Here is a 25,015-nt window from a genome sequence, read left to right on the forward strand (position 1 = left end):
AGCGCTCCAATACCATTGGATCATGCAAAAAAAAATAAACAGGTGCTGTTCATGTTTTTCATGTTTAAGAATCGCATTGGTTTATGTACACGTGCATGCATTTTAGTGGTATGTGTCCTCCCTGGACTGGAAACGAGCATCCCTCATCAGCCAGGATAGCTTGACTACAGTGGCATGGAGAGCACAGAACCCATGCCTGGGCATATCCGTCCCACTCGGGGTGACAAATGCAAAAAGAACAATTAATGGACAGAATGCAGAACAATGTCATACATTCACCCCAGAACAGAGATCTGGGCCTAAATCCATTGTGTTTTTGCTCCCCATGCCATTCCATCTAGGAGATGGGCAGTAAGTCCACAGATAGAACACAACACGTCTCTTCGAGACAGCGCATGCGCTGTCGCTGTCTAGCCGAGCAGCATATGTGCTGTCCAGCCGAGACCTACAAACAATAGATTTCACACAGGCAAACCCTACTGACTTTGCCAATGCTTGTTGTGAGGCTGAGGCTAGGGAGATGGTTTGGCATCTTTTGATAGAGAATGTGGCGCAAGAGCCAGAGCTGCCGACTATGGGGCTGGTAAATTGAGTTGGAGTTTCGGCGTCGGCTTAATATCTTTGATTTAGGGCAAATCACCTAATCTCACCCTGCCTACAAACATGAATGTGTCCTTGTGTAAAGTAACTGGTGCTAATGTCATGCGGTCCGATACCTTTGGTGGTATTAGTACTATATAAAACTGGACAACAAAAAAGTAACTGGTGCTAATGTAAAGCACTCTACTACCTTCAGGTGGTGTTGGTGCTTAATAACACTGCACAAAAAAGTAACTGGTGCTTACTGCTTAAAAAACAAATGTGAAAAGCAGAGTGGGGAGAGGAGGGGATCTGGCGAAAGAGGGGATCTGTGCAACCGGAGTTCAGCATGCAAAAGCATTGACTGGCAGGAGGTTGACTGGCAACCAACAGGAAATGCGGGTTGCCACGTGGAGATTAAGTAATTTGCCTAAGTTTACAGTGTCCTCATGAAACGTAACTGGTGTTAATGTAAAGAGCTACAATACCTTCGGGTGATGTTCGCGCAAAATAAAAATGCACAAAAAAGTTACTGGTGCTAATGTAAAGTGATTCAACACATTTAGGTGGTGTTGGTGCTATAGCGGAGAACCAAGATATACCGCTACTTCGATCCATCTCACACGTGCATGAGGATTTTTTATCTTGGGACTAACACAAACGTCTCCTGTATACCCAGGTTATGCAGGACAAGTGATCCTTCCTCAAGTGATTTATGACAATAGATATACCGGAAACTGGATGGATCTCATTTTCTTTCTCCCTCCTGAACTGATTAAATAATGATTAGCAGCGTGCAGCTGTGGGAGCTCTGAAGAGAAACTACACTGGTAGAACAAATTCAGAAATCTATCATCGATCCCAAAGAAGATAACTATGGCAGAAAACCTCGGCCTGAGTTACTCGACTGAGGAAATCGACGCAATACTTGCCCGACCGCCGCTCCTTTTGGACAATGACCTCACTCAAACCCTAGCTAACACCAATGAATGGGACGAACTAACCGAAATGAAAAAAGAACAAGTAAGAACAGCAGTCCATGGAATCATCATGACTGAGTACCTCAGGGTCAATGCAGCCCGAGAGGACTCTGGGTAACCAACACACCCCCCATTTTTCTGAAAGACTTAGCATTTAGAAAAGACTGGTCAGCCATCTCCTGGAAGTGTACCAGAGATTATCTGGTCCTTATTATAAAAACAGCCACCAGACTTACAGATGAATTAACCATAAAGATCCAGGTTATAGAAACTAAACTGAACAACATGTACATATATCTGTCTACAATAAAAAACTAGAAGAGATAAACAAAGAAATGAGCGGTACACAGGAATATCTTACACAAACCAAATGGCAGAAATTGGCAAAAGAATTGAAAAGATTCTCCCTCAAACGCATTCACCCGTATAGCAGTAAAGATTATAAGACAAATGACAATGCTTCCAACTACGGATCCAACAGTGGATCATCAGCAGATGGTTCAGACTCAAGCGGAGACGAATACCCTACGTACGGAAAAGGGAGAAACCAAAATAGAAGAGGTAACCGTCGAGGACGTAACATGTGGCAGACACCACATTACCAAATGGGCTTTCCACCATTCAACCCCCCAATTCCAAGGCTGGATGAACCCATATTTCCAGGGACCTCCACCAATGAATCCCCAAATGCAACATCAAGAAAGCCAGAACTACCAACAACGACTTCCTTTTTTAGGGAGCGGCCCTGTGACCCCGAGGTCGAGACGGAGAGGTGTAACTTGGTCAGACCAAACACGACAAGTTCAAACCAGGAGTGTAACCAAAGCGAAAGCAGGACCAAGTACAATACCCTCGTCGTGAACCTCACAGACAAGGCATTGACTCAGAGTCAAGAGAAAATTCTGAACAAAGGCTTGGGATACGTTGCCACTCCAAACCTTGATATCTTCAGAATGAAATGCGAACTTGCGGAATTCTGTCGGAAGTTAAAACTCAAAGCTTTCTTCAAAAATCAAGAAACTCCTACTGAAGATGGAGACACCTGTCTACGAAACAAATCTAAATTTTGCCCCATGAATTCACAAGTACCGGTTGAAATTCTAACTTTCGAACAAGCCATCATGAAAGAGCCGGATGACTTAAATGACAGGCCAATTAAACCTTTTCAAAATGTAACTAAAGCTGAACAACAAGCATTGAATGAACTGAAAAATGATGAAGGAATTGTCATAAAACCGGCTGACAAAGTTGGAGGGATAGTCTTTCTGAGTAAAGAAGGATATCATAATCAATGTATGGATCTCCTGTCAGACCAGAAATTCTATCAGATTATAACAACGGATCCCACACCCAGATTACAAAGAACAATCGCTCTCATGGTAGAAGAAGCAGAACCAATAATTGGATTTCCAAAAAAAGGCTGCATATTTAGAGACTAGAACACCAAGAATACCATACTTCTATTCTCTGCCTATGTAAGGATCCTCGAGCTGTTTCCGCAGGAGCGCCAGGAACCGTCGCCAGGCCCAACCCTTCCCCCCTACACCTCTTGCGTCTATCAAACCCTAGAACGCAATGGTGATCGGGAGGGAAAGGAGGGAACAAAACAAGGGAAGTAAGGGGAAAAAACAGGACTTCACAGGCAGACTCTTCCAATCGGCTTGAAACAGGAACTACAAACAAGCATTTACAATGCAATAGGTCTTGCATTATTAAAGTTTGAGCTATTGGCATTGTAAATGACAATGCCTTTTCTTCATTTAGACCGTTGCGTAAACAAGCACTTTGCACTTATAGTTCATGCTTATGAGAAGCAAGGCTGTAAGTCTCTTTTACTGCCAGCTTTGCTCATTGTAAGCAAGGAATATACGTTCAAAGTGCGTGTTTATGCACCGATTGCAGGTTTTAAAAACAATGAATAAAAGACATTGTCATTTACAATGCCAATTGCTCCAACTTTAATAATGCGAGACCTATTGCATTGTAAATGCTTGTTAAGGTGTATGTTGTCCGCCAAACTCAAAATAAGCCTCTTGGTCTGTACCTTATAGGTCGCTTCACCCCTCTCTCTCCCCGCTCCCAGGGTGGAGCATCAGCGAAGAGCTCTTGGATGACTTTATTGACACACCCGAGTGGACCAGAGACAGCAATGTCAGGAAGCAAGAGCATTGAGGTGCAGGTAGAACATAGATAGATAGAGTGAGGGCGATAGAGTGAGGGCGATTGATAGAGTGAGGGCGATTGATAGAGTGAGGGCGATAGATAGAGTGAGGGCGATAGATAGAGTGAGGGCGATAGATAGAGTGAGGGCAATAAAGTGAGGGCGATAGAGTGAGGGCGGTAGGAGTGTGTGTGTGGGGGGGGTTGTGTGTGTGGGTTGTGTGTTTGGGGTTGTGTGTGTGGTTGTGTGTGTGGGGGGTTGTGTGTGGGGTTGTGTGTGTATGGTTGTGAGTGTGGGGAGTTGTGTGTGTATGGTTGTGTGTGGTTTTGTGTGTGTAGGGGGGTGTGTGTGTGGTTGTGTGTGGGGGTGTTGTGTGTGGGGTTGTATGTGTGGGGTGTGTGTGTGGGGTTGTGTGTGGGGGGTTGTGTGTGTGTGTGGCAGTGTGTGTGGGTGTGTGTGGCGGTGGGTGTGTGTGGCGGTGTGTGTGTGGGGCGTTGGGTGTGTGGGGTGTTGTGTGTGGGGTGTTGTGTGTGGGGTGTTGTGTGTGTGGGTGTGTGTGGCGGGGGATGTGTGTTTGGGGTGTGTGGGGGGTGTGTCTGGTTGTGTGTGGACTTTGTGTGGGGTTGTGTGTGTGGGGGTTGTGTGTGGGTGGGTGAGTGTGGGGGGGGTGTGCAGGGGGTGTGTGTGTGGGGGGTTGTGTGTGTGTGGGGGGTGAGTGTGGGGGGGTGTGGGGGTGGTGTGTGTGTGTGTGGGGGGGTGAGTGTGGGGGGTTGTGTGGGTGTGGGGGGGTTAGTGTGGGGTTGTGTGTGTGGGGGGGTCTGGGTGTTTGTGTGTGGGGTTGTGTGTGGGGATTTGTGTGGGGATTTGTGTGTATGTGGGGTTGTGTGTGGGGGGTTGTGTGTGGGGTTGTGTGGGTGTGGGGTTGTGTGTATGTGGGGTTGTGTGTGTGGGGGTTGTGTGTGTGGGGGTTGTGTGTGTGGGGGTTGTGTGTGTGGGGTTGTGTGTGTGGGGTTGTGTGTGTGGGGGTTGTGTGTGTGGGGGTTGTGTGTGTGGGGTTGAGTGTGTTGGGTTGTGTGTGATTTCTATCGTACGGCAATAGTAGGCGACAGGCTAGGGGGCTCCAGCAGTGATGCACTAAATAAATCACTACAAGAACCAGATCCGGTTCCATTTACAGAAGGGTGGGGAGCTGTAAAGTGCCACTTTGCCTGGCTAGATTTGTCCACTCTGGAAAAGAAAGGCCTGGGAGGGAGGTCTGGGGGGACTTGCGAGAGGGGGTATTTGAGGGAGTAGCAGAGGATCATTTTGCTTCTGGTCTGGGAAAAATATTCAAAGGGAGCCAAAAAAAAACCAATGTGATTTGAGCCCGAACAGGGTTCTTGAAATGCTTTAACTTGCTACTTTTTGAGCAGGCCCAACATCTTTGTGAGCGAGGGTGATTCATCATTTCTTTGTGTATGACTAACTTCAAACAGAGTCAGGGAGGCGTGGAGAAGGTCAAGTAATTCCAGACTGGAAGTCTTACCTCTACTTCCACTCGCTTGGGGTTGGCTGCACAATATGCTTTCGTTCTGCTTCATCCACATTTGCCACATATGATTAAAAAAATACCTGGTAATTGCGCTCATTACCTACCACGGGCACGTATAAACTAGGGATATCAATCTGGCTTGTCTTACTAGTTATTTTCTTTTTTTCGTTAGTTATGAGACCCCTCACGTGAAAATCGGTTTATAATATGTAAGAACACGGTCATTTCGCCTGTGGTGTGAGCTTTGCGGTCACGCAGACCTTGGGAAAGGAGGGGTGGGTCGGGTGAGTAAAGGAAAGCAGAGCTTCCTGGATTCAAAAAACACATTTTATTGCCCCCCGGCAGAGAACTTCGCACAGCTCGCGCTGGGTGGAGGCAAATCCGACGAAGCCACCATTTGACATCATACTGTACAACCATAAGTAGCTGTGGTCAACAAGAACCCAGCGAAGACAGGGTGACTTCGTACAACTAAACACCCCGAACATTCAACACATAAAAAAAAAATAAACAAGCCGTGAGCGTGCACGTCCCGAAACCGGAAGTTCGGGAGCATCACGGCTGTCGCGCGGTGGCTGCAGAAGTCAGGAGGGGCGACTGAGGACGTCGATGGGTGAGTGGGGCTTAGTTGGGGGGGCGGGTGTGTGTATGTGCGTGTTTGTGTGTGTGTTCAGGGGGGGGCTGCGTGCATCAGAGAGGCGCTGTGTGAATGTGGGACAGACAGGAAAAGTGCACGGCGCCGGGAGACGGGGCATGCGCGTCCACGATGTTAAATCTGCGTGCCAAGCCCGGTTAGGTAAGAGAGGGGAGGGGAGAGGGGGTTGCCTGTATGTGTCTGCCTGCGTCTGGGTGCCTGCGTCTGTGTGTGTAAGTAAGTGCGTGTGCGCGCGTGTGTGTGTGTGTGTCTGTGTGCATGCATGCGTGTTAGGCTGACTTGCTGGGAGTATGGGAGGGAAGTGCAAGGCGCGGGACGGAACGTGCGCGTTCGCGCACCTAAATCCGGCCGCTTTCAAGCTTGTCCCCCTGAGACAGACAACATTAGGTCTCCAGCTGGACACCTGCATCCTTTGGATGCAGTTTACCAGCTCGACCTAAAAATGTGTTGATTTAAATTGGTGTGTTTGATATAGGGAAAGGAACAGCATGGTAAGTGAACTGGGGGAGAGGAGTTGGCCTAATGGCTAGAGCGCTCGACCTCCGACCTGGGAAACTGGGTTTGAGTCTCAGTAATGACGCTAAACCTCCTGTGATTCTGGGAAAATCACTTAATCTCCCCGTCCCTAACAAAAATGAAAGTGTGTCATCCGGTAATATAACTGGTGCTATGTAAAGCGCTCTGATGCCCGATTTGGGTCAAGTTCGCGCTATATAAATCTCTGCAAAAAAAAAAAAATGGAGGACCTACCCGATTTGAAGAAGGAAAGAAAAGAAGTCTTCAGGGTAAGGTCCACCGTAGGTTGGATTCAAAGAAATGACTGTAGTAAGTTCTGGCACTTTTTTCACGTTAAGGGATGAGTACCTGCACTCTCAGCCCTGGTCCAATACATTTAACTTGAGAGTACTGGCACTTCTGAATAGCAAACAGGCACTATGGATAGTGAATGCCTGATCTATATTTACACTTAAAGCACTCATGCCACAGCAGGAGAAGCCTCACTCTGTGCAGTCTTTGCCCATGCTGAGTGAGTACTGTCTCTCTGGTGGTACAACAGCACGAGGAGCTGCGGCCTGTACCCATACAGAGAGTTTAATCAACCTCTCCTGGCACCACAGCTTGATCAGCTGCAGTCTGTGCCCATGCTGAGAGTTTAATCTACCTCTGTGGCACCCCTGCACGAGGAGCTGCAGTCTGTGCCCATGCTGAGTGAGTACTGTCCCTCTGGTGGTACCACAGCACGAGGAGCTGCGGCCTGTACCCATACAGAGAGTTTAATCTACCTCTGGTGGCACCACAGCTTGATCAGCTGCAGTCTGTGCCCATGCTGAGAGTTTAATCTACCTCTGTGGCACCCCTGCACGAGGAGCTGCAGTCTGTGCCCATGCTGAGAGTTTAATCTACCTCTGTGGCACCCCTGCACGAGGAGCTGCAGTCTGTGCCCATGCTGAGTGAGTACTGTCCCTCTGGTGGTACCACAGCACGAGGAGCTGCGGCCTGTACCCATACAGAGAGTTTAATCAACCTCTCCTGGCACCACAGCTTGATCAGCTGCAGTCTGTGCCCATGCTGAGAGTTTAATCTACCTCTGTGGCACCCCTGCACGAGGAGCTGCAGTCTGTGCCCATGCTGAGAGTTTAATCTACCTCTGTGGCACCCCTGCACGAGGAGCTGCAGTCTGTGCCCATGCTGAGTGAGTACTGTCCCTCTGGTGGTACCACAGCACGAGGAGCTGCGGCCTGTACCCATACAGAGAGTTTAATCTACCTCTGGTGGCACCACAGCTTGATCAGCTGCAGTCTGTACCCAAGCTGAGAGTTTACTGCCCCTCTGGTGGTACCACAGCTTGAGGGGGCCCAGGGATAGTTTACTGTTCTTTTGCTCACCCCCGCACTATGAGATAAAAACAGCTCTTCCCCTGTGTGCCCTGACACAGGGGCACGGGGCTCGCTCTCCTGGCACCACAGCGCGAGGACATGATGCTTGTGCACAAACGTGGCTAGGATCTGGACCCCCCCCCCGCCACCCCCCCCTCCTGTTGGTGCCACAGCCTGGGAAAGTTTAGGTTTTGTTCGCACATTTTTTTTGTTGCAGACTTTTATATAGCGCGAGCTAGACCCGAACTGAATCAGGTATCAGAGCGCTTTACATAGCACCAGTTACGTTACATGAGGACACGCATTCATTTTAGGCACGGGGAGATTAAGTGATTTGCCCAGAATCACAGGAGGTTTTTGGCGTCGTTACCGAGACTCGAACCCAGATTCCCAGGTCCGAGGTCGAGCGCCCTAGCCGTAAGGCTCTCCCATTTTTAGCTGTTCCTACAGATGCCACAGCCTGAGGCCCCGCAGTGCCCGAGCATGGGCACAGGGTTAGTGAGTGAGCCCTGCTGGCACCACAGAGTGAGGTCACTCAGTGTCAGGTATGGGCAGGGTTAGGGGTCTAAGCTGGCACCACAGCATGGGGCCCCGCAGTGTGTGCCAGGCACGGGCAGGGTTAGGGGTCGAATCTGGCATCACAGCATGGGGCCCCGCAGTGTGTGCCAGTCACGGGCAAGGGTGGGCTCGCATGGCACCACTGCACAGACACAGCCAATCACTGATCTCGGCTGGCACCACAGCCCTCGCGCAGGAAAGCCCCTTCACTGAAGCCAAGTCCCTGGGATTCCTGTGTAGTTGCCCGCCCCCGCAGGGGCCCCCAGTACACGCTGAAACCCTCCCTTTCAAACACCGCCGAAGAATGCGCCCACCCTCCGAGGAACGCGCCCTGCGAGATTTCAGAAGACTCTCTGGAGCCGTGCCAGGGCAGCCCAGTGCCAGCCTGTGCCAGGACAGCAGAGTGCCAGCCCGTGCCGGGGCAGCACAGTGCCAGCCTGTGCCACGATAGCCCGGGGCAGCACAGCGCCAGCCCGTGCCGGGGCAACCTAGTGCAGCACAGTGCCAGCCCGTGCCTGGGCAGCCTGGGGCAGCACAGCGCCAGCCAAGCCACGACAGCCCTGGGCAGCACAGTGCCAGCCCGTGCCATGACAGCCCAGTGCCAGCCGTGCCACGATAGCCCGGGGCAGCACAGCGCCAGCCCGTGCCAGGGCAGCACAGTGCAGCACAGCGCCAGCTCGTGCCAGAGCAGCACAGCGCCAGCCCGTGTCGGGGCAGCCGGGGACAGCACAGCGCCAGCCTTCAGCGATCCCTGGAAGCAGCCTGGGGGTGCCAGGCTCCATGTATGATATATGCATATGTTGTATGTGCACTGGCGACAGTGTTTATATGTGCACACAAGCGGGGGAGTGCGGCGTTCACAAAGCGCCGCACACCCAGACACGCCAGTGTGCACACAAACACACATGTACACGAGTAACCCGAGCTAAATGTACAGACAGGAGCGTAGGACACTGCCAGACGAACCCCGGGCTCCACGGAGAAGCGCCTACCTGTTCACAGAGCGCTTCTAAGCGCTATATACATTGAACCCCGGGCTCCACGGAGAAGCGCCTACCTGTTCACACAGCGCTTCTAAGCGCTATATACATTCACAATACCGTAGAAGCCAAGCTGCCAGTCTCCGTGCCCCCCTGGTCGCCTCCACGGTTAAAGTGTATCTAAAATGTGACACTTATAACTATTTCGCACAAAAATAAAAATGTTGAATATGTTTTTTGCAAATTTAACTTTTCAAAGTGCTCGAAGATAAAACCGACCATGTGCACAGCGGCTTTCGACAGACGCACACGCGTACTGCTTGGAGTGCACACCTTGGCCGGACTTTCTTTGGGGCCAGTGACCCCCTGTGCCTCCTCCCAGGGGCCTGGGGTGACGGTGTCCGATCGGTAAAGTGCAACCCTGTGTATCGCCCCTCCCTCAGTTACGCGGGGCGCCGTGCCCTGGTGCACAGATATGTACAGACCTCGCGCGCATCAGCGCGCAGGAGCTGCGGGTGCCCAGACCTGACCTGCCACCCACGAGGGGCACATGCCCAGTCCTTGGCACCGGGTCCACGCCCCTGGCACACTTCCGAAGACCCCAGCAGGATCAGACGCGTTATTTCACGCAGTAACCAATACGGACAGCTATGAAACAGATCACATATTCAATAACAAACACGGCCTCTTGGTGGAAACTCCAGCCTGGTACAGAGAGGGCGCCCAGGCTCTACAGCACCATGAGGCCGCACACATGGTAGACATGCCCGACACACATGCTAACATGACATATCTATGTCACAAACCACACAGGCGCACATACATACATATATTTAATTCAGCGGCTGCTCTGATCCTCACCCAGCGCGTATTTAAATCATATATTTCCGTTCGATCTGACCCGGGGACCCTGTGCCCAACAAAAGTGGAAATAAACTCTGGTGGCAGCGGATGAAAGCATCGCCCCGTTATCCAGCATGTGGCCTCTGTGCTTGCAGGCCGTGACACCTTAAAGATCGTGACCTTTAGGGGTCTGCCTCCCTCCCCCCTCAAGGACCTGCTCTCCCCCTGAGGACGTCCCCCCAGACTGCCCCTGATCCCTTCCTGGGGGCCCCCTTGCCTGCCCACCACACGAATCCCTTCTTTCCCTCCCTGGCACCAGCCTTGGTCCCTAGATGCCCCATTGACCCCTCTGAAGCCCCCCCTCCCCCTCCGGTGGAGTCTCCTCTGCCCCCCCTGTACCTGGGCTAGCCCTGGGCATTCCCTGGAGCCCCCATCCAAGGGGCCTTTTACCCCTCCTCGAAGCCTCATTCCACCTCCCTTGGAGCCACTACTGTCTTCTCAGAAGCCCCCCTGTGGTGTGAGCTTTGCGGTCACGCAGACCCTGGGAAAGGAGGGGTGGGTCGGGTGAGTAAAGGAAAGCAGAGCTTCCTGGATTCAAAAAACAAATTTTATTGCCCCCGGCAGAGAACTTCGCACAGCTCGCGCTGGGTGGCGGCAAATCCGACGAAGCCACCATTTGACATCATACTGTACAACCATAAGTAGCTGTGGTCAACAAGAACCCAGCGAAGACAGGGTGACTTCGTACAACTAAACACCCCGAACATTCAACACATTAAAAAAAAAAAAAAAAAGCCGTGAGCGTGCACGTCCCGAAACCGGAAGTTCGGGAGCGTCACGGCTGTCGCGCGGTGGCTGCAGAAGTCAGGAGGGGCGACTGAGGACGTCGATGGGTGAGTGGGGCTTAGTTGGGGGGGCGGGTATGGTATGTGCGTGTTTGTGTGTGTGTTCAGGGGGGGCTGCGTGCGTGAATCAGAGAGGCGCTGTGTGAATGTGGGACAGACAGGAGAAGTGCACGGCGCCGGGAGACGGGGCATGCGCGTCCACGATGTTAAATCTGCGTGCCAAGCCCGGTTAGGTAAGAGAGGGGAGGGGATGTTAAATCTGCGTGCCAAGCCCGGTTAGGTAAGAGAGGGGAGGGGAGAGGGGGTTGCCTGTATGTGTCTGCCTGCGTCTGGGTGCCTGCGTGTGTGTGTGTGTAAGTAAGTGCGTGTGCGCGTGTGTGTGTGTGTGACTGTGTCTGTGTGCATGCATGCGTGTTAGGCTGTTTGGCTGAGAGTATGGGAGGGAAGTGCAGGACGGAACGTGCGCGTTCGCGCACAGCAATCCAGCCTGGACTGCGCTCGTGCACCTTCTCGTCCGTCCTTCCCTCGAGACAGGTGACTATACGTCTCCGTCCCTGGAAGCATCCTTTGGATGCTAATTCCAGGGCGAGACCTAAAAAGAAGAGGGTCAAAACAGTGCATGAATCATATATATTAATATCCTGAAGGTAACTATAGAAGGGTTTACCAATTACGTGTTTTCGGGAATCCCCGTACTCTATCACTGCCAACAAGATATGTACTTGAAGGAATGGACCTCTTCTTCAGATAAATCCTAGAACTGTAATGTATATACAAATAAGGCCCTCTTAGCCTAATTACTGTGTATAGCGTGTGCTCAAAAAGAGGAGTCAGATATACCTCTTTGGAAAGCTCTCTATCCGGTTCCAGAAATCTGAACTGCAGTACGTAGGTTTATGAGTGGGTTGTTCCAGGTCATAACATCTGGATATAGAAGGATACCATTCTTAATTCCACCTCTCTACCTGAGGAACTGTAAGTAGTATACTAAGAAAAGGTGCGCTACCAGCGCTTTACCGTAATAATCTGAGGTTCTGCCTGTGATGGATGCCAGTCTTCCAATCGGTGCAAGTCCAAAGAAGAAGTATAAGGGGGAAATAATCATGGGAATAAATAAAAGAAAATAACCCGAGCGGACCACCACTACCACAATGCCCCATGAGGGCCGCTACGCTGCCCTGCCCAAGTCCGGCCGGCCGACGGAATGATTAGTTTGGCCGACGGGCGGAACCGGGAGAAGCAGGTCTGCCTCCCGAGGAGCAAAGGAGCAGAAGATAGCCGGCACCAGGGGGGAACACAGGAAAATACTAAGTCCGCTTACAATCAGAGGACTCCGACTAAGGGAGAGGAAATAATACCTCTCCAATGCGAGCTGAGCAACTCGCTTCTGCAAACACAGCGTATCCCCAGGAAAGAGCGAGGGATTCTAGAACCTTGTAATATTTCCCCGATAACGGAGCAGAACGTCGGACAGGATACGAACAGGACCTCACAGTAGCAATGGGGTTAGAGGCTAAACGGAAGTGACGCGGCGAACGTCTCGCAGTGCACTAGAACGCGAAGCGCTGGTTTGAAGGGAAGTCAGGCCTTTATTTCCTGCCTGACCCTTTCGCACATGCGCATTCTCTGGCGTCCATCTTTGTTTACCTGCGAAGACCGATCCGAAAAATGGCAGGCGTGACAGCCTAAGACTCATAAAGCACGAACTGCACCACCAGGAAGACCCATTGTCTCTGGCATTGGGTCAGTCCTAGAACCTCTCTCGCAGTTTGCTGACCAATATCTGAAACCATTGACACAGCAAACTCCAACCTACCTGAGAGACACGAGAGACCTTCTCAACCATCTACGACAAGTGGTCTACTCAGAGCAAAATATGATCCTGGTGGGATTAGATGTAGAGAGTCTTTATACCAGTTTGCCACAACAAAAAACTCTGGATACACTAGAGACACTGATCTTTAATATGAACTGGAACCACAAGACCTCAAGACATTTTGTCCTTGAGTGTTGCAGACTTGCACTCACCGAACATTTCTTTCAGTACAATGACACCCTATATAAACAGTGTCACAGAACATCTATGGGTAGTACATTTTCCCTGAGAGTGGCAGGTCTATACGTCAGTAGCTTCGAAGAGACCTATGTTAACAACACCAACAACCCTTTCCAACATCAAATATATTTCTGGAAACGCTACGTAGACGACATTCTCCTCATATGGGAAGGAGATTTGGAGAGTCTGGTGAATTTCACCACATGGATCAACACCAAGGACGAATGGCTGAATTTTACATACACTGCCAGCAAACAGAGCCTTGATTTTCTAGATATCACCATCTATGTGGAGGACAATACCTTACAGACTAGAACATTCTTCAAACCCACTGCTAAAAATAACTTATTGTCCTTCAACAGCTTTCCCCCTCGCCCACTGAGGGAGAATCTCCCCTACAGCCAGTTTTTAAGACTGCGAAGGAATTGCAGCAAAACAGATGAATATAAAACTCAGGCCAATGAACTGTGTAAAAAACTGATAGACCAAAACTACCCAAAAAAGGTGATCAATAAATGCAAACAAAGAGCCAGGAACCAGAATAGAGAAAGACTTTTGGAGACTACGACGAGACCCCCTGAGGAAGATTTGATGACGTGTGTGACCACCTATAGCGCTGCATCAAATAACATAAAGAAAATCGTAAACAAAAACTGGCGAATCTTGACGTCTGCATCAATCACATGGCCTAAACCTAGATTCGCAAACAGAAGGACTCGTAATCTGAAAGATATACTTGTCCACACTAGACCCCCACCAGTAAAACAAAAACAAAATGCCGGTCTGTGGCACCATCCACCAGTGACAGGACATTTTCCTTATGGCACATGCTCAGTTTGCAAATTAACTAAAACAACAAAAGAGATACAACTTCTACCTAACCTAAAATGGACCATCAGAAGCCATACTAACTGTAATACCAGTCATGTAATTTACATGATAACCTGCCCATGTAACATGCACTACATAGGCATGAACTGCAGAAAGGTCAAACAGAGAATCTGCGAGCATCGCAGCAATGTAAAGTGCAAAAAGATCACTACAAAAATGTCGACTCACTTTCTTGAGGTGGGCCACACAGTGGATGATCTTAAATGGATTGTTATGGAGACACTGCTGCACAAAGATCATAATGCGGAACGTACCCTGTTTGAAAAAGAACAAAGATGGGTACACAGATTGAAGACAGACCAAATAGGATTGAACGATAACATCCTGTGGGTAAGCTTGAATAAATAGTCTTGACCTATCATCATGAACAGCTAAAGAAGTATGCCACCTACACAATTCATTAAAGCCATGGATACCAACAAGCCATATGCCAGAGTAAGACCATGGGTTTTTGGCCAATATAGCCTTTAGCCCTCTTTTTACCTCCTATAGGCGAATACCGTCATCAAACAACCTACACTCACTGATGAGACAAAGGAAGAACATCCATCAGACATCCCTTCATTTAATGTTACAATTAAAAATCAAAAATCAGAATTCCTGCTAAGAATAAAGAAGATCGAATGTTGTTCAACACGTTTAATTTATTGAATTCAAAAATACAATCTGGAAAAATCTGTCTCCACACAATAAATAAACAAACAGTAGTCTTTCTTCCTCTTTCCGCAATGAAAACATTGGCATAAAAACGCGACCCGGAAAGCATGCTTACATCCGGGTCCAAGGAGGCAGCGTCAGCACAAGTTGTGCCGGAGGGCTAAGCCGCAGGTAGCCAGAAAGCAATACCACAGAGTGCAGCATAACCGTAACGTACAATACTATTTACAATGATTTGTGTATTATTGTCACCTACAGTAGGCTCCCTGACCCCCTGACACCCGTTGAAGCATCAAGCAATCGCTATTGAGGTATGTGGTCATAATGTGCGATTATAGACGCCCAGTAATATGTCTTTTCACAGATCTCTAGTAATGACTGCTTACCGTCAATTTTCAACATCAAGTGTTGTGCCGGTCATCGGCACTCTTATTAACACACGGCCGGAGTGGAATTGTGCCAAAGATAGTAGATGCATACTCGAGTGCACGTATTTAAATAAAGAGCAAACGTAAAGTTGATGAATGCGAATGAGGTCAATGTATTCACATGAGAACTCAATCACGCAAAAGAGTGAATGATATAATCAGTCCAAATGCTGAAAAATATCCGCACGCCATCTCCAATTAGCGGTAACCATTAAGCATGGACTCTACGACAGCCAAAGTAATTTAGAATATTCGAATACATGTCGGACTAAAAATTAAGATAACAGCACCGTGAATGTTGGTGTTTAAACACCTCATGAATGAAAAGCCATTTTTCCAATCTCGATTAACAGCACATGGTGTAAAATGAGCAGGGAAAATTTGCCAATAACAGACAACATAATTTGACCACCATAGATTGAAACCAGATATGAGTGGGTGACGTTTGCCGAAGGGATGTGTGCTCAATAAAGTATTGCCATTTTCCAGTTGCGATATAAACATTGTGGTAACCCAAGCGTTATCATAGTCCCATATCCATATTCCCCCTCCCCTTAGTTAAATGTTTTATTTTTACAGGTACTACAAGACCTCTCCGAAGTAAAGGACTAATATGTCACTTTGCAACACCTCCTACCATAATAAGTAATTCTTATAGATGGTATTTTAACACACTTCACACGGTCCTGAAGAAAGCCCACATGACCGAACTGGCAACCAAGGGCTGAAACATGTTGACCTCTCTTATCACGAAAATTGAGTGCATATGAACCCTTGAAATTCAATTTATGCACATCTAAATATTTTCAGACAATTTGCTTGAATCCAGTAATAATAAAATACAAGTCTGGCTGTCCGAGTGTTTTAGACTTTTTCACCTACCACTTATCACTGCTCACTACTGCTTTTAACCAAGGGTATATACCTCTGGGTGGAGGTTGCATAACAACTAACCCAATGATTATGCAGTCACGTGTATGAATGGCGGAGAACCAAGATATACCGCTACTTCGATCCATCTCACACGTGCATGAGAGTTTTTTTATCTTGGGACTAACACAAACGTCTCCTGTATACCCAGGTTATGCAGGACAAGTGATCCTTCCTCAAGCGATTTATGAGCTATATAAAACTGCGCAAAAATAAATGTGAAAAGCAGGGTCAGCGGAGGAGGGGATCTGTGCCTTGGATTTCATCTGGGGAAGCAGTGATGGATGGGTAACCAACAACAAATGTGGGCTGCCTAAGGGAGACTAAGTAATTTGGCTATAATCACAAAATGTGGAACTGAGGCCGAGGCTAGGGAGACGATGTGGCATCCTCTTGGTAGAGGATGTGGTGTAAGGGCCACAGCTGCGGACTATGGAGCTGGGAACCCGGGTTTGAGTTTCGACATCGGCCTAATGTCCTTGATTCTGGGCAAATCATTTATTCTCCTTGTGCCTACAAAAATGAATGTGTCCTTGTGTAAAGGAACTGGTGCTAATGTAAAACTCTCCTATATTTTTGGGTGATGTTGGTGCTATAAATAAACTGCACAAAAAACAGAAATAATCACAGTGTTAGGCTAGTTTTCAATAGTGAACATTAGGAAACACATTGCATTGGCAACCACATTAAAAGGCTACTTTTATCATGGACACAGAGGAGCAGGCAGATCTTGATGTCATCAAGACACCGCTTGGCTCCTTTGATGAGATTTCACGCTAAGCATCAATGGCGCACGGAAACACTTCACCAGTGAATGCGGAAAAAGTAAGAAAGTGTCCCGACTGGAGAACTTTGAAGAAATAGAGTCCCACCCAATGTAATGAGATGCAACAAGGTGAAACGTAAACTGTTCAATCATTTCACACCGGAGAAATGTGGCTAAGCAATTACAGAAGAAGACACAGGTACTTTAGAAGCACTGACATGCCCTGTGATAATGCCACATGTGTGCCAAGTAATAGCAGCCGTGCACAAATGGTCTAATCAGTACGTCAGCTGTACACTAACAGGACTTTAAAAGGCAGAACATCACCACTCACTAGAACAAAACAGACTACAATGGGGTTTAAAACAGTGATTGGGTCAGGGGAGAGGGTGAATTTTGGATGGGGCAAGCACGAGGAGATGCAAGGGATCAAGGAGAGACAGAATGGAGGAGGTGGGGGGAACTAAATGCAGCAAGGATTGGAAAATCAGAGATGGGGAGGGGGTGATGTGTGGATGGGACATTAGGGTGGGTGGGAGGAGACAGAACTTGTAAAAGCACAAGCACTGTCTAGAGTGCTGAAAAAGAAATTTAAAAAGTTGGTCCTAAAATGGTCATAAAAACGGGAGCAATGGATGTTTACAAGCATTGGTGACTGGTGACATTTGAAAGTGGTGGGGCGTAAACTTTGTGGGCGAGCACCGTGGCAAGCGAGCGAACCTGAACACTTTGAAAAAAGAGTGGTTAAATGGAGCATTTTCAAGCAAATTTGAGAAGCAAGAAGGTTAATAAAGCAATTGCCATCTCTCAGACTTTTTGACATGTTTACTCAGAATGCCCTTTGGGTTGTCGACCCTTGACTTCTGGTATTTTTATCTCTGAACACTTGTCACCTTCTCATTACCCCCAGCTGATTGTGGTCTTCCCTAAACATGGAAACAACAACACGCTGCCCTTTTACAACTTCTGATTGGCAAAGGAAAGTCAGCATTATTTTTTGTTCACAGAACAACCGTATTCTGTGGGCCAAGGAAAGATGACTAGTGTTGCGCGAGTTATTGTTTTTTTAATATGTAATTTTGACCTGGTGTTGTGGTGAGATCTAACTTTTTATAATTAACAATAACGAAGCTTTGTATGCAAGTTAAACAGGAACTTTGTACGCGCACACAGGAAAAACCCATCAGCTACCAACCATTCCTTTGGAAGGATTAGTGTGCCCCACCCACCCCACAAACACAGCCTTCTTATGTTCCTGTAATTTCTGTAATGAGGGGGTGATCATTTCTTTTTTTGAAAGACTTTAAACAATTTGGCACACAGCTCCAGAATAAATCAGGGATTGACATCTTAACTGGGAGACAACTGTGAAAACAGTTAATCAAAGCTGCTGCGGACACATTTACAACTCACTTTCGGAGGAAGCTTAGGGCAACTGAACTTGTGCAAAGGCTAAACAAGTAAAGTGCAATTCGCTTAGCACATAATTCACAGACACGGAGACACGTAGCACGCTACATGTGCCAACAAAACATGTACAACAAAGTACTTGCGTTATTATTAGGTGACCTGTGGTTAGGTTACACTCGGGTGATAACATACATTCCCGATCGGTTTTATTTATGGCGGTGCGACGCAGAAGGCAGGCAAGCTCCCAAATCCCAACAGCAGGAGGGCAACAAGGTTGGTGAATCCGAGTGATAGCACGGCCGGTCGTGGGGATGGCAGTGAAAGTAGCCCAGTAAATAGACAGCATAAAATGAACACACCAACTGGATGCCACGTGCCAGCATTGGGCCAGGGCCAGACAGTACTGCCCCTGGGGCCAGACTGCACCAGTCTCTGCGTTGAAGTTCTCGCTCTTAACACTGCTAACACTCTTTGAAGTGCAGGGTCAGTCACTCTGACTGCACTTCAAAGAGCGTTAGTGTTAATAGAGTGGGAAGGAACGCCACCCGTTTCGGCAATTGATTAGAACAGCCGGCGCAAAATAAAATACAGTGTGGACAGTAATGCAAGTAAACTGATCTCATCTAAGTGTTTCCATCCTGGAGGCGCCTGCGGCCTGCGTGCCATTGTTTTCACCCCTGGCCTCAGCCCTCACTCAGACAGTGGCCGGAGGCGGCTTCCCTACTGGGTGACATTCATTATAATTTATTTTTAGGTTTCGCCCTGGCCGTAGCACTGCAAAGCAGTGCTCCGCCCAGGGCGAAATCTAATGTTATCTCAGTAGTGGGGACTTGAAACCGCCCCTTCTTCCATTGGCTAGCTCCATAAATGGAGGCTAGCCATTGGAAGACATGGTTGTCCATCACTCTTTCCCCGTCAGAACGCGAATCGTGGGCGTTTCTGACTCTTTTTCTAAGTCCCGCCCCTTGTTGCCGTGTGTCCCAGGCCGCGCTGTGATTGCCTGCCGGCCCGGGACACCCCCTTGACGTCATTCCCCCGGCCGCGCTGTGATTGGCTGCCGGCCGGGACCAGACTTGTTCTAACATTTCAAAGGAAAGGCGTCCGACGCGAAACTCCCTGCTGGTGACAATGCTTATCATCAGTGGCCTGCAAGTCTCATTGTGAACAAAGGACGTCGCCGCCGCCCCAGTTCTGAGAGCCGGAGCCGCATTCCTGGAGCCCGACCCTGGCAGCAGCATTCCTGGTTTGTGCGAGGAGGGTGTAAAGCTGTAGCTTTGAATAAATAAGGATCGCATCTACAGGATCCTGCACTTCATTGTCCCATTCCTGAGATCGGTTTTGAATATGTGGTACTCTCGTTTTTTCTTTTTCATTTTTGACATCTTTCCCTGCGAACCTCCAGCTCATTCCTCTCCTCGGCTCTATCTCAACACCACCTTTACGACCCTTCTTCCTTCTGCTCCACTTCGCACTGCATGGGTCTCCGCCCCCAAGTTTTTCTTTCTGGTTTCTATTCACTTTGTCCCCTCTATACATTTCAATATATGGGAACACCTACAAAACTCCTGTGACCCTAGGATGCATTCATTAGTTTGGGCGTTAGAAAGCGCTACATGCCTCGCAAAAGGTCCTTCGTATCGCTTCAAAACCGGCTTACAGGAGGATGATAATTAGTAACAAATCTGATAGGGAAAGTGGGAGTTTCCTAATTAAAGAGCGCTGTGTACGAGCTACTTGGCACACGTTATCTGACTCTCACGTCATTTCTGTTCCCTGATCTTAGCTATTATCCCGAATCAGTGGTCAGCCTCCCCTTCTTCTACTGCAACCCTCTCCCGCCTGTCTCCTCTCCTCCCGCCCCTAGACTACTACTAAAATGCTGTGACGCTCGCTAGCCTATGAGGCTTCTTTTACCACTCCCACCAGCAACAATATCAGAAATAATGACTATGGTTATCTCACTGTAAGGCATTCCAAAAGTTATAATGCACTATTGGGTAGAGTATTTGGGCTGGTTTGTGTTGCCATAAACGACGAGAAAATGCCACCACCTTGTACTCACCGCTTTAACTCCCCGCTGGAGTCCCAGCGCCTCCCTGGCACACAGTGTGATCCACGGTCGTCTGCCTGAGTCCCAGCGCCTCCCTGGCACACGGTGTGATCCAGGGCAGTACTCACCGCTTTAACTCCCCGCTGGAGTTCCAGCGCCTCCCTGGCACACAGTGTGATCCAGGGCAGTATCAATTGGCCCACACCCCCCAGCTGGAGTCTCAGCACCTTTATCGCTGGGACTCCACTACCCACCGGCATCTCTCCCCCCGCTTCTCACGGACACCGTGTGATCTCGGACAGACTGGCCGAAACCCCCCACCAGGTCCTCGACGGGCCCACGTGTGATCCTGGGCAGGATTACCCATAACTCATCCCAGCTCCTCGGGCACACCAGGTGTGATCCTGGTCAGCATAGTGCCGCCCCCCACTGGTTCTCTTTGACGTGTGGTGTTGCCCCTACCCCCCCCCCACCCCACCCCCTGGCCGTCCCCCTCCCGCTCTGCTCCCTGAGCTGGGAAGCTGCTGCCCTCCGCCCTCCTCCCCCCGGCACAGGAATAGGACCCCTCCGCCACCACGCTCTCTTTGAACCGTTTGGTGTGTGTTTCCAGCATTTATCATTTCACCCTGGATAGCCACCATGGCCGGGCACGAACAGGACTGGTTCCAGCTGGAGGAGCTGATTGGACAGATAAGCGACATCCGAGTCCAGAATCTGTAAGGTAAAGGGAAAATAAACCATGTTTTCTCCAGAGCCTGTTTCTCATTCCTCATCTTCTGTGCTGATATGTGGGTTGCGCCACCCCTTACACTTGCTTTTAGTTGTTTAAACATCAATGTGTTTCTCTTTTGTGTTCCTGCTTCCTGGCCTATTTCTTTCATGGAGTAATCTCTGAGAACTCATAAATATTTCAAGATGGAAATGTAGTTTCATGAACCTCTACTGGAAAGGCTACCTGGGAAATACTGCAGGCGAAGCCTTTCCCTTTCAGTTAAGAGCTGTCAGCCTCTTGTGTGCCCTGCTTCTTGAAAGGGATTTGAATCTGTAATGCACTTATGAAGGCGTCACGCGGTATGCTAGCTTGCTCCGAAATTTCTGGGATGCGGTTGTAGGAAATCTAGACTGTAGCTAAACCCATCACGTGCCATAGTTGTCTCGATGCCATGTGTGGGGCGAGAGAGCGAGGGCACGGGTTTTTGGGTGAAATGCATCTGTTTTGCTAACGGATAACCCCTCCGTGGCATCTTTCTGGAAGGGGGGGGGTGGAGAGGAGTTGGTGTTGTTTACTCATTATTGCACAGGCCCTATATATTGTACACTCTAGGGGCCATGAAAAGTGCAGAGCGTGGCTGCAGGCTGATACCAACTAATGCCCAACATAGATTGTGCTGGCAGTGCAACAGCTGATATTATGCCCTTGTTTTCTCTGCCTGTTTACACCATCTCACGCCCACTGCCGATAATGTAAACAGTGTGTGATGTGAAAAGTTGCGCAAGCAAGTTCAATTTTAGAACATAGGGTGCTTTAACTTACAGAGCTTTCATTTGTTGGAGTTTTATATAGCGCGAACTCCACCCAAAAGTATCGGATCGCTTTACACGAGCACCAGTTACATTACATAAGGACACGTACCTTTTTAGTAGGTACGGGGAGATTAAGTGATTTGCCCAGAACACAGGATGTTGAGCGGACGCCGAGACTCGAGCCTGGTGGTAGAGGTGTGGCGCAGCTGCCAGGGTGCCTGACTCCGGACCATGGGGTTCAGGGTCCGCTACCCACGACAGGTTAGCCCAGTGAGACTCTGGGCAATAGCTCGCTCAATCTTCCCGTGGGCCCCCAGCGCCAGGGCACCTCTCCGGAGGTAGCTGTGCGCTTTACAAATGCTGTTATTTCATTTCCCCAGTTCAAAATGCGGCAGCTCTGGCCCTTACGCCACCTCAGTGCTACCAGGAGCAGCTCCTTTACTGTGGGGAAAGCCAGCGGGCTGTTATTAAGTCTGTTAGAAGCTCCGTCTGGGAGAGAGTGTGAGAGCCACGGAAGGAGGCTGAGGTGGGTCCGTGATCCTATGAGAGAGAGCGACAAAAGTGGCTGAGGTGGATTTAAGTGGTACCCATGAATAGAGCTAGAGACCTCACTGCTAAAGTCCCGGCGCATTCACAGAAAAGAAAACACCACTGTAAGAGGTGCCCTCAGCAGGGAAGCCTACCACTGAATGGGCATACCCTGTCCCTATACAAGCTGCAGGCACTGCGGGAAGCGCTTTAATTTCCGAAACACTCAGGTCAGCACATTCTTATGTGGTGCGAGTCTGGCTTCCAAAATTCCCTCCAGCGCCTAGAGGCGGCCCGGCTAACAACACTCGCTATATTCCTACTATCTCATATCTTTTATTATGGGTTCTATGCGAATGCCTGGAGATACCGTACCATTTACTTAAGCAGCGTGTCGCTTTCTGATGTTATGCTACTTGTAATACCATGAGTGGCCTCTTATAGCAACTTATTACAGTTGAACTCTGAGTCACAAATAAATGCCGGCCTCCGTAGCTGGCACAGGCTGCTAAACGTGGACCCCTGGGAACAATAAGGCATGTAGATCACACATATAAAAGAAAGAGGAGAAGGAAACAGAGAGATAGTTAAATGTCTAGACATATAGGCATCAGGACATCAATTGAAGTCATATATATCAAATGTATTACCTAGTCAGTAACATGTTACTAACATAACATAACAGTTGGCTTATACCCTGCCAAACCAGATTTGACCTATCTTGTCAGAAGTTTGCGAAAGATTGAGCTATTGACATTGTAAATGACAATGCCATTTATTTATCTGTTTTCAAAACCAACACATAAATAAACAATATGTCATTTACAATGCCAATAGCTCTAACTTTGTCAAAGGCGAAACCGTTGCATTGTAAATGCTTGTTGACTTAAGTTCTCCATACGCCGCCGCCTTGCTCTGTGTACATGATACATAATCCACAAGAAACACCGCTCGTGGCTCGCAATACTCACTGGGAGGGGGGGGTTGCACTGGGGGTCGCAGGGGGGGTTTAAAAATAATGTGAAAATTCAACTTTACTTACCTGACCGGGTGGGCGGGCGGGTCCACGCCGCCTCTGCTGTCTGCTCCTGTGCCGGGATCCGGTGCGTTGGCGCCTTCCAAAGTTCTCTGTGAGTGGCTGCCGGCTGCCAACCCCTCTCAGCATCGCCAGGATTGGCTGAGGGCAGGTGTCCTCCCTGCCCATTGAGGACCGAGGGCTGCGCATGAAGCAACCCTCGGTCTCTTAAGGGGAAGGCTCAGTGGGCATGTTCGAGCTGACCATGAAAATGAAATAGCCCAAAAATGAACATGCGCACTAATGCACTGTCACTCAAAGAGAGTGCTGCCGTAGCAAATCTGGAATCCTCTACCATCTCTATGCGGATGACACCCAAATCTACCTCAAGGTGTCTTCCCCTCATGATCTCTCACTACTCAGCTCTACTCTCAACACTATTCACAACTGGATGCTAGTTCACCAACTCATTCTCAATCCCTCCAAAACGGAATTCCTCCTCATATCTAGCTCTCTCTCTCCGCCTCCTGTTCAAGGCTGGATGGATCAATCAAATCTACTCAACAGTAAACCCATCATTGTGGACTGCGCTAAATCCTTAGGTGTCATACTTGACAAAAGACTCAACCTAATCTCACACATCAACTCCATGGCCAAGAGCGCACGTTATCAGCTGCGACTTTTATGGGGGATTCGTCGGTTCTTTCCCGAGAATGACCTAAAAACCCTTGTCCAATCGCTAGTTCTCTCTAGACTTGACTATGGTAATTCTCTTCTGACTGGCCTTCCCAAATCTCACCTCTCCCCCCTCAAATCTGTCCTCCACTCAGCAGCTCGCTTCATTTCAGGGTCCAAACGAAGTGACCACATCACTCCTATCCTGTCCCTGGCTTCCCATCGAGGCTAGAGCTATCTACAAAACAGCGTGCATCACCCACAAAGCTTTGCACTCTTCCTCCCCTCGCTATCTGGCGAATAAACTCAAACTGTCTGGAGGCTCAAGACCTTCTCGGAATGCGGAAAAGTTCCTTCTTGAAACCCCTCCTTCAAAAGAGAAAAATTGTTGGCACAATCGTTCTCAGGTAATGCGGTGAGAATCTGGAACGCTCTTCCTCCTTCGCTTCGTGCCATCACCTCCATCCAGGTCTTCAAAGCGGACCTCAAATCTCTTTTATTCCAAAGACACTTTCAGAACTAATTCCCTCCTTCTCAGACTCCGCCAGGAAGTTCTTTAGTCATTGTAAATTTGTCACATATATTTTTATTTTTGTTTGTACATCCTGTGCTTGCTGCGTTTGAAATTGTGTTCCTTTTGCCTGCGTTGTTTTGATTCTATGGCCTGCTATTGGTCGCCAGGAAGTTCTTTAGGCATTGTAAAATTTGTCATATTTATTCTTACTTTTGCTTGTATAGTCTGTTCATACTGTGCTTGAGATTGTGTGCCTTTTGCCTTCGTTACTACGACTCGATGGCATGCTATTTTTGTTTGTTCTATTCCTGCAACAGTTCTCTCATGTAACGTAACTGGTTCTGTTGTACAGTGCTCTGACACCTTCGGGTAAAGTCCGCGCTTTATAAAAATGCATTAAAATAAATAAAATAAAAATAAGAGGCATGACCATGCATGCCATTAACAAATGGTGATAAAGAATGTGAGACAGATGATGGAGAGCAAATGGGAAGCCTGTGGGTGGGCTGAAGCCCACAGATGAAACACAACATATTTCTTCGAGACAACGCTGTCTAGCCGA

At 48.7% G+C, this 25,015-nt stretch overlaps 1 protein-coding gene across 6 annotated transcripts in view; it reads right to left on the minus strand.

Annotated features, from left to right (window-relative positions):
* The window catches only part of SMOC1 (SPARC related modular calcium binding 1), a 651,789-nt gene that overhangs the window by 138,996 nt on the left and 487,778 nt on the right, over positions 1-25,015 (minus strand). The gene's annotated exons all lie outside the window — the stretch shown is intronic.

Source organism: Lissotriton helveticus, chromosome 9 (genome assembly GCF_964261635.1).
Source record: "Lissotriton helveticus chromosome 9, aLisHel1.1, whole genome shotgun sequence".
NCBI classification, from domain to species: Eukaryota; Metazoa; Chordata; class Amphibia; order Caudata; family Salamandridae; genus Lissotriton; species Lissotriton helveticus.